Genomic DNA, 14,358 nt, shown 5'->3' on the forward strand with positions numbered 1-14,358 from the left:
TCCCTACAGGCCCCCCGGCTGCTCTGTGCACTGTGCACCTCTCTCCCTAGGGCTTCCTCTGGGGATGCTCCCTTCCAGATGGCCTGTGGGCTCCGTAGCTGCTGAGGCCTCTGCTCAGTGTCTGTTCTCCAAGAGAACCACCAGTACTCCTTTACCCAAGGCCAAGAGTGTCATCTTGTTCTCTGATGTATCTCAAGCGCCTGGAACAGAGTGCCTGGAACAGGGTAAGCAAACTAGTATCTACTCAGGGAACCAGTCAGGGCGAGTGATACCCGTCCACTCCATCTCTCTGATCGATCACAAAGTTTAATGCACTAGCTAACCTCTGGATTTGGCCTTATCGTTTTCTCTTTTACTGTTTTTTGTTTTTTTTTTTTGTATGTTTTGGTGATCTTTCATGACTAGATATATACTTTGAGGTCCTACTGTGGAAAAATGATGCAATTTTTCCTCAAACTGTTTAATTTTTATAGGATTTCTGCCCAGTGGTCCATGAAAATATTTAAGAGACAAAATAAGTTTAAAGTAAAAGCATGAATAACTTCTATAGTAGAACTCAGGATATACTTGTTGAATAAATATGGTACACTGCACTTTTACTTTTAGGTTGACACGCAACCTGTAGGTCCACTTTAAATTCTTGAGTCTATAAGTTTACAATTAGTAAATAATAGAAGAATTTAACATCAGTACAAGAGCAGGGGGACACTCTACCCACATCTTCCATATAAATATAATAAAGAAGCCCATCCTGACTTACTTTCCTCTTCAGGAACAATGTATACTAATGGAAATGTCAATATATTACAGTGAGATACAGTGTAACTTCATAAATCACTTTTGGATACTCACTCCCCTGTGCGTTTCCAAATGTGACCTTTAATCCAGTGCTTTACAGTGTTAGCACAGCAGGGACAAAGGGTGAGATTTCAGTCATGTGACCATTGTTCACTCAGTTCTGAATCTTAGAAGGTTTGGAGGAAAATGCTTAAAAGGGAGTTCTCATTAAGAATTAGGAAATCATCTCACTGAATTCTGATAGAAATAAAATATAATGCAATAAGGAAATTTCTGATCCATCTGTGAACATTTTCTCATGAATTTTTTTTCTAGGCTGCAGAATTAAAATGCTATAGTACTAGGGAAAAAATTCTGAAAAATAAATATTTTTTTTTTATTGAAAAAAAGTCCCAGTATTCATATCTGTGGCCTCTACTGGTTTCAAAATAAAACATCCTTTTGAGTTTTTAAAGCAATATTCTAGTTAAAGAGCTACTTTTAATATTTTGAACAGGTAATTGCATTTTCCTGTGTATTTTTACCAAAGTAGATGCAAATGTTAGCACAACTGAAGATTATAGATTGATAGAGACTGCATAACTCAGCTGTGCTTGCTGTTTATTTTTTGGTGTTGTGACATTCTCTATGTGGAGCAGAAAATTTGGGACCCAAAATACAGTCGTGGTACCCATAACAGAAATGAAGAGGTACAATCAAATACACTATCAGGGGAAGTGCAGCTGACCCTTTTTTTTTTTTTTTTTCCCAAAAAAGAGATCTAGATTATCCTGTGACTACCACATTCTGAAAAAATGGCTCTATATACCATGAAAACTCCCTCAGCTCCTTAGAAGACTTTCACAATAAAGAGAAAATACAACTGGCCTTTGACTGGACTTGACAACTTTGCTATTGGCATGGCCTAGCATCAGTTTCCAAATCTGCTTTACTTTTAGACACAATAAGAAATACACTTGCTATTGCGATCTACCGTGCATGCACACACACACACACACACACACACACACACACACACACACACACATGATAGAAGCTGCCTTGTAGGTTAAGACGGTAGAAAGAACATACACATCTAATCTTGATACCTCTGAAAAGCTCACTAAAACTATAGTGATGATACGTTTTAAAAAGACTTAAAACACATAAAAGGATAGAACAGGAGGGGAGGCAGCAACAACATAATCTTGAAAGTAGGAAAGCAGCTGGGCAAGTGAGGTAGCCGACTAGCTGGCACCAGAGAGAAAACCCCAAGCCAAGGCTGGGAAAAGCCGAGAAACAACAAAATTCACACTTCAGACAAGTCAGGGCAGCACTTGGTCCCTGCGGGGTGACTGACTGGAGGGAGGTTGTGTGCACCCTGCCTGCAGCCTTGGGCAGGACTCCGCTCCTTTTCCAGCAGGGTTCTGGCTGGGGGGCTTCGGATGAGGGGTCCTCAGGCATGGGTTCCAAGTGACCCTATACAGCTTGAATGCTGAGAACCCACTAGCACCCGGTCACCATCTCAACAATGGCAGCAGGACCTGTACCTCCAGGTAGGAGTCTGGAGAAGACCTCTCTGGGAGTCTGACCAGCCCAAGAAGAAACAGCTGAAGGTCCTGACCCCAGAGGTTTCCCAGGAAACGGCTGACCCAGATCCACCCATGGGGAAGGTCAAGCTGACGACCCCCGGCCACATACTCAGAAGTTCCAGTCACCCTTGTCAGATCCCACACTTCTCTGCGAGGAGACACCCAAAGTTCACTAAATGCCTGGGGAAATCGTCCAGTACAAAGAGATCAAGAACAACCCAAAACGAAGCAAAAGAAAACACTGTTATTAACATCTTCACAGAGATAAAGGTACTACATCTGTGCAGCAAAAACAGGAAAAGCTAAAATAGAGGGACACAGTAAACAATCACAACGACAATAAAGAACCTTATAAATGATAGGTTTGGATGATAAAGTTGGCCAGAACTCCCCCAAAACAGAACAAAAAGACAAAAAGGTAGAAAATGGGAGAAAAAAGAAAGTCAGATGGCCGGTCCCCAAGCCCTGCCTCTAAATAATGAATTTCCATGAGGCAACAGAGAAAATGAAGGAAGGAGATCATTAAAAAAAAAAAAAAAAACACAACAAAACATTCTAGAACAGAAGGTCACAAATTACCAGTTTGAAATGACCCCTTGAGTCCCCACTATAGTAGATAAAAATACATCTGTGCCTGGGAAAATCACTATGAAAATTCAGAACACTGGGGACAAAGTGGATCCTACAAAGTTCCAAACGTAGGACAGACAACATCACACCGTTGGCTACGTACAAACATCAGAATGGCTTTGGACTTAACAATCCTGAAAACAAGCACACCAGGGTACAATGCTATCAAAATTCCAAAGTGACATGATTTCTGGCCTAAAATTGTATACCAAGCCAACCTATCAAGCAGCATGAAGATGGAAAAAAGCCATTTTCTGACACGCAAGATCTCCAAAAAAATTTGCTTTTTTGGGGTGGAGGATGCACCCCATCAAAATGGGGAAGGATGCACCCCATCAAAATGGGGATGTAAATCAAGAGAGAGGACGACCCGGCGCAGGAGACACGGCTCAGGATGAGGGTGAAGGAAACCCCGGGTGGTCGCCATGCGCCAGGCAGAGACGCTTCCGTCCATGTAGGACTGGCGTGACCCATGCGCAGGCATGTTGTTGGAGGTCAGCAATATGCCTTCCATCACAGGGGCTAAATCAAGAAAGACAAAATCATGCGCCCCTGTAGGCTGGGAAGGCAATCTACAAGAACATCAAGAGGAAGCCAGAAGCTGATGTCTGTGCAGCAGGCTTGCTGAGCAGCCAGCCCGGCTGAAAGGAGGGTGGAGTCTCCAAGAAACACCACCATGGAACTGGATCATTGAACTGACACAACTGACCTTGTGAACAGTTTTACTGACAGATTATTGGAAGATGTGGGAAGAATTATGAAAGCAACAACAGCAAGAAATAGGCATTTATTTACTACCGGAAAAACAAGCAGTAGTAGTACAATATAATACGTATAGGTATAATGTAGACCCTGAATTCTGACTTATCAAAAAAGTACAAAACCTAGATTGGAAGGATGGGAGGGTCTGCAGATGGTAAACAGTGAAAAAAGAGCTAAATCTTCATTTACTAGAATTTTAAGTTAATAGAAAATGTTCAAAATTGATTAATCAGAAGTTAGCTGTATGCACATACTATTGAAAAAATATAGACATTTGTTAAGTATCAGAAGAAACAACAGCAAAATAGAAATGGTTGCTTCTGGAAAGAAATCCTGGGGGGTAGAGTGGGAGAGCTGAGGCAGGGAAACATCATATTCTGATATAAAGAGTTCATATTATTTCACTTTTTATTTATTATTTTAAATTAAACTTTCAGTTTTGTTAGTTGTAACTACAAATTCAAATTTGTAATTGTGGAATCATATGCAGTTGCAAGAAATAATACCAAGGTCCTGTGTACCCTTTATTCAGTTTCCCCCAGTGATAATACCTTGCAAAGCTACAGCACAGTGTCACGGCCAGGGTGTTAACACTGATACAGTCCAGATACGGAATGTTTCCATCACCACCAGGAGTTCCCATGTTGTCCTTTTACAGCCACACTCCTTCCTCCCATCCCCTACCCGCCATGACTCCTGGCAACCACTAACCTCATTTCCATTTCTATAATTTTGTCATTTGGAGAACGTTATATAAATGGAATCATATAATATGCAACCTTTTCAAATTGGCTTCTTTCCCACTCAGCATAATTCCCTCAAGATTCAGCCAAGTTGTGCACATCAATAGCTTGTTCACCTTTGCTGCTGAATAGTATCCTTGGTACATGTGTACCAGAGTCTGTCTAACCGATTCACCAACTGAATGACATCTGGGCTGTTTCCAGTTTCTAGTTATTATGAATAAAAGATGCTATGAACACTTGTGTACAGGTTTTCTATGAACGAAAATTTTCATTTCTCTGGGATAAATGCCCAAGAATACGATTTCTTAGTCATGCTTGGTTTTATAAGAAACTACCAAACTGTTTTCCCGACTGACTGTATTATTCTACATTCCCACCAGCAACGGATAACAAATCGTTTCTCTGCATTCTCCCCAGCATTTTGTGTTGTCGTTACTTTTTATTCTGGTTATTCTGATAGGTGTGTAGTGATATCTCCTGTAGTATTAGTTGTCATTTTCCTAATGGCAAATGAATTTAAACATCTTTTCATGTGCTCATTTGACATCTGTGTACCCTCTCCAGTGAAATGTCTGTTTTTATCTTTTGACCATTTTCTAATTCAAAATTTTTTTTTTAACTCTTGAGTCTTGAGTCTTATCTTTGTTGCACATGTGGTTTGCAGATCTTTCCCCTCAGCCTGCAACTTGTCTTTTCATCCTCTTAACAAGGTACTTTGCAGAGCAGACGTTTTAAATTTTCATGAAGTCCACTCTGTCAATTTTCCTTTCATGGATCGTGCTCTTGGTGCTGAATCTAAGAACTTTTTGCTTAGCTCTGGATCCTGAAGATTTTCTCTTACGTTTTTTTCTAAAAGTTTTATAGCTTTATGTTTTACATCTATGATTCATTTTGTGTTCATCTTTATTATCTGACTTTTAAAACTAGGCAAATGTATTACTTTGGTAAAATATGAATTCTTTGAAAAAAATCTAAAAGGCTCATGAAATAATCCTGACTCCCACTACTTGTGATGCAGTCTGTTTCCTATTCTGTCCTGCCTCATCCCATCTACCCCACACCTCCCACCTTGTGAGTTTGATTTCACAACACTCTACTGTAGATTGAAAAGGACTATAGACAGTCTCTTCTGCCTGGTGCAACCCCCATTTTTACTTCTCTTCATTATTTCTTCTTTTCTAACTTCTCCATCATCAGTTCTCTCTCAGATGTTTAAAAACATCACCCACTGCTCTTTGGCACGAAAGATAAAAACTCTTTTTTTGTCCCTTTCACGCCCTTCCCCACCAGGTGGCACACAGAAATGCATGCAGTCTGCAGCCCACGTCTCATAAGGCCGGGCAGTGGGTGGGCTCCACACCGGCTGAGATAAGTTACAGCCTGGGAAAACGAGGGTTACTCTCATAGCTTTCTCTTTGAAGTTTCTAAGTCACCTGAGAGATAGAACACTGCACCCCTATTCTTCACCAAACTACATCCTTGATAACTTCCTAAAATATGATTTATCTCAAATTTCAGTGCAAACATAGCACATGGCTGATTACTCCCAGGCAGGTAAAATATACCACGCACAGTGCCTGCCGACCACGGGAAACTTGGTTGTTGGAATTCAGTCAAAATGGTAATCTAACCGTGTTTACCAAACACACTAACCAGCACCCTTGCAATTTGGAAAACCAGATTTTTATTGTGTTTGTTCTCAGGCTTGCTAATTAGCAACATTCAGAAATACTAATTCACACTAATGAGGGCTCTATTATGTAAGACACTACTGCACTTGAGCACTTTCTCTGTAAGACCAAAGACCCCACTCACGCTGATTGAGCAGATAATTCATGCATTATCAGCATCTTAAATTATGTTAATTACGATGTGAATTTCTCTAAGATTCTCTATTAGGGATTGTCAATTAACCTTACTTACTGGCTAGCAGAAATGCTGGCAAAAATTCATGGATAGTTCCTGACACTTAATTAAAAGGAGTCTTTCTGTTTTGAGTGATGACATGAAGCATTGGAAAGTGTTCAAAAATAACTGACATGGTCTCTATGCTAAAATTGCTGATCACACCATAACAATGCCTAGTAACTGCCTAGTAAAATACTTAAAAAATTATTTTGAATTGCACAGGTTACTATTGGTAGAATCACCATCTTTATTCAAAAGGGAACATTGGAGTATGTTTTATACTTCTTTTAAAATTATTGCAACAATAAGGCAATACAGGAGTTTAATTATCTTCTTAAAAATCACTCAAATATCCAGTTTATTGACTATCTCAACATTCAGTGATTCAGCAATAAACACTTTTAATAATATCACACTCTGGGCTTCAGTGATGCATCTCATTTGTGTGTGGGACTTTTTACAATCCCAAAGCAATTTCTATAAAGAGGTGCAATGAACTGACTCCTGACTAAATAAATATTAAATCATTTATTTGGTCATTATCTGTTAATTATCCATTCACAATAAATATTTTCTAAGCAACTATTATGTGCCATGTACTGTGTTGTCATATAGTAAATCAATGCTTCTCTTCCAGAACAAATGCATTATTTCTGTCATCTTTAATAAAGGCAATGATCCATGATAAAAAATCGTCTGAGATATAATAAGGATAACTTCATTCTTTCTCTGATTATATAAATTATTTACCAGGAAGACTCCTAAAACTCACTCTAAGGAATAAAGAAATAAAGTTTGTGTGAACATATAGCTTTTAAACTTCCATTTACCGTTGACAGAAATTGCCATCAAGTGCTGGAAGAAAGGAAGATGAAAACATGCAAATTAATCAAGCCCGGGACTTTAACTCATTAAAATTCACGCAGAAATTAGCATTAATGAATTAACAAATAATAACAATACATTCAATGTACTGAGTACCTATTCTGTGTCAGGCAAGAATATTACACACATTATATCTCACTAGTGCACAAACAATCCTATTAGGGAGGTTTTATTCCTGCTACTTTATTTTATTTTATTTCTTTGGCCACGTGGCATGGCTTGCGGGACCGTAGTCCCCTAACCAGGGGTCGAACCTGGGCCCTCAGCAGTGAAAGCGCGGAGTCGAGTCCCAAGCACTGGACCACCAGGGAATTCCCTCCTGCTACTTTAGGAAGAGAGAAGGAACTCAAGCACAATGAGGTTAGGTCACTTGCCTCCTCCCCAACTACCTTGTGGGGGAAGTGGGATTTGAAACAAGCTCCCTTTTATTCCCAAACTGTGTTTTTAACCACTGTGTTGGATTAATTTAATTTTCATAAAAAATTTCTTGAGAACTCACCATACTGAATTGAAAACAAATACATAAACAGTCACAGCTCTGTGAAAACATTTTTTTTTACTCATAGACACAGAGATCGACTTTCGTAGACTTTCATAGTTCTGCTGGTAAGTGATCTCAGTGTGTGCAATAAAAGCAAGGCAAATTCACAGTCCAGCAGAACTGCCTTTATTAGAACGAACGTTCCGGTAATCCTAGCACAGCCAAGTGATCATAAGAAAGCAAAGGCCAACCACGGAGACAATCGCGGGTCCAGCCTGCCGGCACTACCCCAGCTGGCCTCCTCTTACAGTAAAATAACTGAACCAGGTCAAACTGGAAGAGGCTGATGGATGGCTCCTGCTATTCTAGACTAAGACAGACAGTACGTCACCTTAGGGAGAAACATTCTGAAACATGGCAAAGTGACTTAAAAGAACTTACTTAATCTTATCTCCAAAAAGATGAGCTCTGTCTCCTTTGAACCATATTCAGAGACATCTGACCACAGTCAAACAGTCATGATTTGCAGTGGCCCAACAAACTGCAGAATTACAAATCTGCACTATTCATTAAACAATTCTGTTGGGGAGTTCAAAATAGATCTGGTAAACTATTCCCCAACTTTCAATTCTTATTAGGCTAGCAGCGAGACTGCCAGGAAATGACAACGTGTCGACACTGGTACCATTTGGGTGAGCTTGGCCAGGGATGGCAACGTTTAAGAGTGGCCTTTCAAAAAATAATGGGAATTACTGATGCGTTACCTTGATGCTTGAAGGGGTGGGAAACAATACTTATAGATTATGTAATGACTAAGGGAGCATGGCTTGAGCAGATTGGCCACATTAATTGGAAAAGAAGATAACAAATCGTCTGACTAACACTACACTTATAGCTGATTTATTCCACATTTCATGCATTCACTCATTCGTGATGTGATGTATGTGAAAGAAATCTGCTAAGCAGCATGGTAGGACAAGAAGAGCTTTGGAATCATGCCTAAGCGCGATTCCAAACCCCAGCTCTGTATTTAGATCGAGATACGTGGGCAAGTTATTTACATTTTCTGGGTCTCAATTTTTTTATCTGCAAAACAGCTGTGTGGGTGTTGAAGGAGCTAACAGATGGAAAATGCCTAGATGATTGGAATAGTACTGCCGATCGCAGGAACAAAGCTGGAGCCGTCCACAGGGGTGAATGGGGGACCGCTGACGCCAGAAACAACAGTCTCCTACGCTGCTGTCGCAACAATATTCTTTAACAGTGGACTATCATTACATACAGAGGAGCTGACAAGTGCTTTGGTGCATATAAAACTACATCTTTTTATTACACTTGCATTCTTCCCAGGAGCAATATGGCTTTTTCTTCAGTTTTTGTCAATCACACCATTAATGAATGGTTTTTAAAAGGGCTGCAGACAGTAGGTTGCATGCCTCCCCCTGTGTCTTCTGCAGTGATTTTAACCATGGCAGTTGATGGGAAAGAGCCATGTGGCTGATAGGATCTTGGTGCTCCAGCTGGGTGTCAGGACTGTGCCTCTGAGGTCGGAGAGCCGAGTTCTGGACATTGGTTCACCAGAGACCTCCTGGCTCCACATAACGTCAAATGGTGAAAGCTCTCCCCAGAGATCTCCATCTCAATGCTAAGACCCAGTTCCACTCAACGACCAGAAAGCTACAGTCCTGGACACCCTATGCCAAACAACTAGCAAGACAGGAACACAACCCCACCCATTAGCAGAGAGGCTGCCTAAAATCATAATAAGATCACAGACACCCCAAACACACCACCAGATGTGGTCCTGCCCACCAGAAAGACGAGATCCAGCCTCATCCACCAGAAAGCAGGCACTAGTCCCCTGCACCAGGAAGCCTACACAACCCACTGAACCAAACTTAGACACTGGGGGCAGACCCCAAAGAGAACAGGAACTATGAACCTGCAGCCTGTGGAAAGGAGACCCCAAGCACAGTAAGTAAAGCAAAATGAGAAGACAGAGAAACACAGAGCAGATGAAGGAGCAAGGTAAAAACCCACCAGACCAAACAAATGAAGAGGAAATAGGCAGTCTACCTGAAAAAGAATTCAGAGTAATGATAGTAAAGATGATCCAAAATCTTGGAAATAGAATGGAGATAATCCAAGAAACATTTAACAAGGACCCAGAAGAACTAAAGAGCAAACAAACATTGATGAACAACACAATAAACGAAATTAAAAATTCTCTAGAAGGAATCAATAACAGAATAACTGAGGCAGAAGAATGGATAAGTGACCTGGAAGATAAAATAGTGGAAATAACTACTGCAGAGCAGAAAAAAGAAAAAAGAATGAAAAGAATTGAGGACAGTCTGAGAGACCCCTGGGACAACATTAAATACACTAACATTCAAATTATAGGGGTTCCAGAAGAAGAAGAGAAAAAGAAAGGGACTGAGAAAATATTTGAAGAGACTATAATTGAAAACTTCCCTAATATGGGAAAGGAAATAGTTAATCAAGTCCAGGAAGCACAGAAAGTCCCATATAGGATAAATCCAAGGAGAAACATGCCAAGACACATATTAATCAAACTATCAAAAATTAAATACAAAGAAAAGATATTAAAATCAGCAAGGGAAAAACAACAAATAACACACAAGGGAATCCCCATAAGGTTAACAGCTGATCTTTCAGCAGAAACTCTGCAAGCCAGAAGGGAGTGGCAGGACATATTTAACGTGCTGAAAGGGAAAAACCTACAACCAAGATTACTCTACCCAGCAAGGATCTCATTCAGAGTCGATGGAGAAATTAAAACCTTTACAGACAAGCAAAAGCTAAGAGAATTCAGTACCACCAAATCAGCTTTACAACAAATGCTAAAGGAACTTCTCTAAGCAGGAAACACAAGAGGAGGAAAAGACCTACAATAACAAACCCAAAACGGTTAAGAAAATGGTAATAGGAACACACATATAGATAACTACCTTAAATGTAAATGCATTAAATGCTCCCACCAAAAGACATAGACTGGCTGATGGATACAAAAACAGACCCGTATATACGCTGTCTACAAGAGACCCACTTCAGACCTAGGGACACATAAAGACTGAAAGTGAGGGGATGGAAAAAGATATTCCATGCAAATGAAAACAAAAGAAAGCTGGAGTAGCAATTCTCATATCAGACAAAATAGACTTTAAAATAAAGACTATTAAAAAAGACAAAGAAGGACACTACATAATGATCAAGGGATCGATCCAAGAAGAAGATATAACAATTGTAAATATTTATGCACCCAACACAGGAACACCTGAATACATAACGCAAATGCTAATAGCCATAAAAGGGGAAAACAACAGTAACACAATCATAGTAGGGGACTTTAACACCCCACTTTCACCAATGGACAGATCATCCAAAATGAAAATAAATAAGGAAACACAAGCTTTAAATGACACATTAAACAAGATGGACTTAACTGATATTTATAGGACATTCCATCCAAAAACAACAGAACACACTTGCTTCTCAAGTGCTCATGGAACATTCTCCAGGATAGATCATATCTTGGGTCACAAATCAAGATGTGGTAAATTTAAGAAAATTGAAATTGTATCGAGTATCTTTTCTGACCACAACACTATGAGACCAGATATCAATCACAGGAAAAAAATCTGTAAAAAATACAAGCACATGGAGGCTAAACAATACACTACTTAATAACCAAGAGATCACTGAATAAATCAAAGAGGAAATTAAAAAATACCTAGAAACAACTGACAATGAAAACAGGATGACCCAAAACCTGTGGGATACAGTGAAAGCAGTTCTAAGAGGGAAGTTTATAGCAATACAATTCTACCTCAAGAAACAAGAAACAACTCAAATAAACAACCTAACGTTACACGTAAAGCAATTAGAGAAAGAAGAACAAAACCCCCCCCAAAATTAGCAGAAGGAAAGAAATCGTTAAGAACAGATCAGAAATAAATGAAAAAGAAATGAAGGAAACAATAGCAAAGATAAATAAAACTAAAAGCTGGTTCTTTGAGAAGATAAACAAAATTGATAAACCATTAGCCAGGCTCATCAAGGAAAAAAAAAAAAAGAAGACTCAAATCAATAGAATTAGAAATGAAAACAGAGAAGTAACAACTGACACTGCAGAAATACAAAGGATCATGAGAGATTACTACAAGCAACTCTATGCCAATACAATGGACAACCTGGAAGAAATGGACAAGTTCTTAGAAGTGCACAATCTTCTGAGACTGAACCAGAAAGAAGTAGAAAATATAAAAAGACCAATCACAAACACTGAAATTGAAACTGTGATTAAAAATCTTCCAACAAACAAAAGCTGAGGACCAGATGGCTTCACAGGTGAATTCTATCAAACATTTAGAGAAGAGCTAACACCCATCCTTCTCAAACTCTTCCAAAATACAGCAGAGGCAGGAACACTCCCAAACTCATTCTACGAGGCCACAATCACCCTGATACCAAAACCAGATGAAGATGTCACAAAGAAAGAAAACTACAGGCCAATATCACTGATGAACACAGATGCAAAAATCCTCAACAAAATACTAGCAAACAGAATCCAACAACACATTAAAAGGATCATACACCATGATCAAGCGGGGTTTATCTCAGGAATACAAGGATTCTTCAGTATAAACAAGTCAATCAGTGTGATAAACCATATTAACAAATTGAAGGAGAAAAACCATATGATCAACTCAACAGATGCAGAAAAAGCTTCTGACAAAATACAACCCTCCAGAAAGTAGGCATAGAGGGAACTTACCTCAACATAATAAAGGCCACATATGACAAACCCACAGCCAACATCGTTCTCAATGGTGAAAAACTGAAACCATTTTCACTGAGATCAGGAACAAGACAAGGTTGTCCACTCTCACCACTGTTATTCAACATAGTTTTGGAAGTTTTAGCCACAGCAATCAGAGAAGAAAAGGAAATAAAAGGAATACAAATTGGAAAAGAAGAAGTAAAGCTGTCACTGTTTGCAGATGACATGATACTATACATAGAGAATCCTAAAGATGCTACCAGAAAACTACTAGAGCTAATCAATGAATTTGGTAAAGTAGCAGGATACAAAATTAATGCACAGAAATCTCTGGCATTCCTATATACTAATGATGAAAAATCTGAAAGTGAAATCAAGAAAACACTCCCATTTACCATTGCAACAAAAAGAATAAAATATCTAGGAATAAACCTACCTAAGGAGACAAAAGACCTGTATGCAGAAAATTATAAGACACTGATGAAAGAAATTAAAGATGATACAAACAGATGGAGAGGTAAACCATGTTCTTGGATTGGAAGAATCAATACTGTGAAAATGACTATACTACCCAAAGCAATCTACAGATTCAATGCAATCCCTATCAAACTACCGATGGCATTTTTCACAGCACTAGAACAGAAATTTTCACAATTTGTTTGGAAACACAAAGGACCCCGAATAGCCAAAGCAATCTTGAGAAAGAAAAACGGAGCTGGAGGAATCAGGTTCCTGGACTTCAGAGTACACTACAAAGCTACAGTAATCAAGACAGTATGGTAGTGGCAGAAAAAAAGAAATATAGATCAATGGAACAGAACAGAAAGCCCAGACGTAAACCCATGCACATATGGTCACCTTATTTTTGATAAAAGAGGCAAGAATATACAATGGAGAAAAGACAGCCTCTTCAAGCTGGGAAAACTGGACAGCTACATGTAAAAGAATGAAATTAGAACACTCCCTAACACTGTACACAAAAATAAACTCAACATCACTAATCATTAGAGAAATGCAAGTCAAAACTACAATGAGGTATTACCTCACACCCGTTAGAATGGCCATCATCAGAAAATCTACAAACAATACATGCTGGAGAGGGTGTGGAGAAAAGGGAACCCTCTTGCACTGTTGGTGGGAATGTAAATTGATACAGCCACTATGGAGAACAGTATGGTGGTTCCTGAAAAAACTAATAATAGAACTACCATACGACCCAGGAATCCCACTACTGGGCATATACCCTGAGAAAACCATAATTCAAAAAGAGTCATGTACCACAATGTTCATTGCAGCTCTATTTACAATAGCCAGGACATGGAAGCAACCTAAGTGTCCTCAACAGATGAATGGATAAAGAAGATGTGGCACATATGTACAATGGAATATTACTCAGCCATAAAAAGAAATGAAACTGAGTTATTTGTAGGGAGGTGGATGGACCTAGAGTCTGTCACACAGAGTGAAGTAAGTTAGAAAGAGAAAAACAAATACCGTATGCTAACACATATATATGGAATCTAAAAAAAAAAAAAGTTTATGAAGAACCTAGGGGTAAGACAGGAATAAAGAAGCAGACATAGAAAATGGAATTGAGGACACAGGGAGAGGGAAGGGTAAGCTGGGATGAAGTGAGAGAGTGGCATGGACTTACATACACTGCCAAATGTAAAACAGATAGCTAGTGGGAAGCAGCCTCACAGCACAGGGAGATCAGCTCGGTGCTTTGTGACCACCTAGAGGGGTGGGATAGGGAGGGTGGGAGGGAGACGC

At 39.4% G+C, this 14,358-nt stretch overlaps 1 protein-coding gene across 1 annotated transcript in view; it reads right to left on the bottom strand.

Annotated features, from left to right (window-relative positions):
- Positions 1-14,358, bottom strand: part of LOC103086918 (potassium voltage-gated channel subfamily KQT member 5-like) — a 564,354-nt gene that overhangs the window by 12,714 nt on the left and 537,282 nt on the right. The gene's annotated exons all lie outside the window — the stretch shown is intronic.

The sequence above is a fragment of the Lipotes vexillifer genome, unplaced genomic scaffold (genome assembly GCF_000442215.2).
Source record: "Lipotes vexillifer unplaced genomic scaffold, Lipotes_vexillifer_v1.1 scaffold693, whole genome shotgun sequence".
Lineage (NCBI taxonomy): Eukaryota > Metazoa > Chordata > Mammalia > Artiodactyla > Lipotidae > Lipotes > Lipotes vexillifer.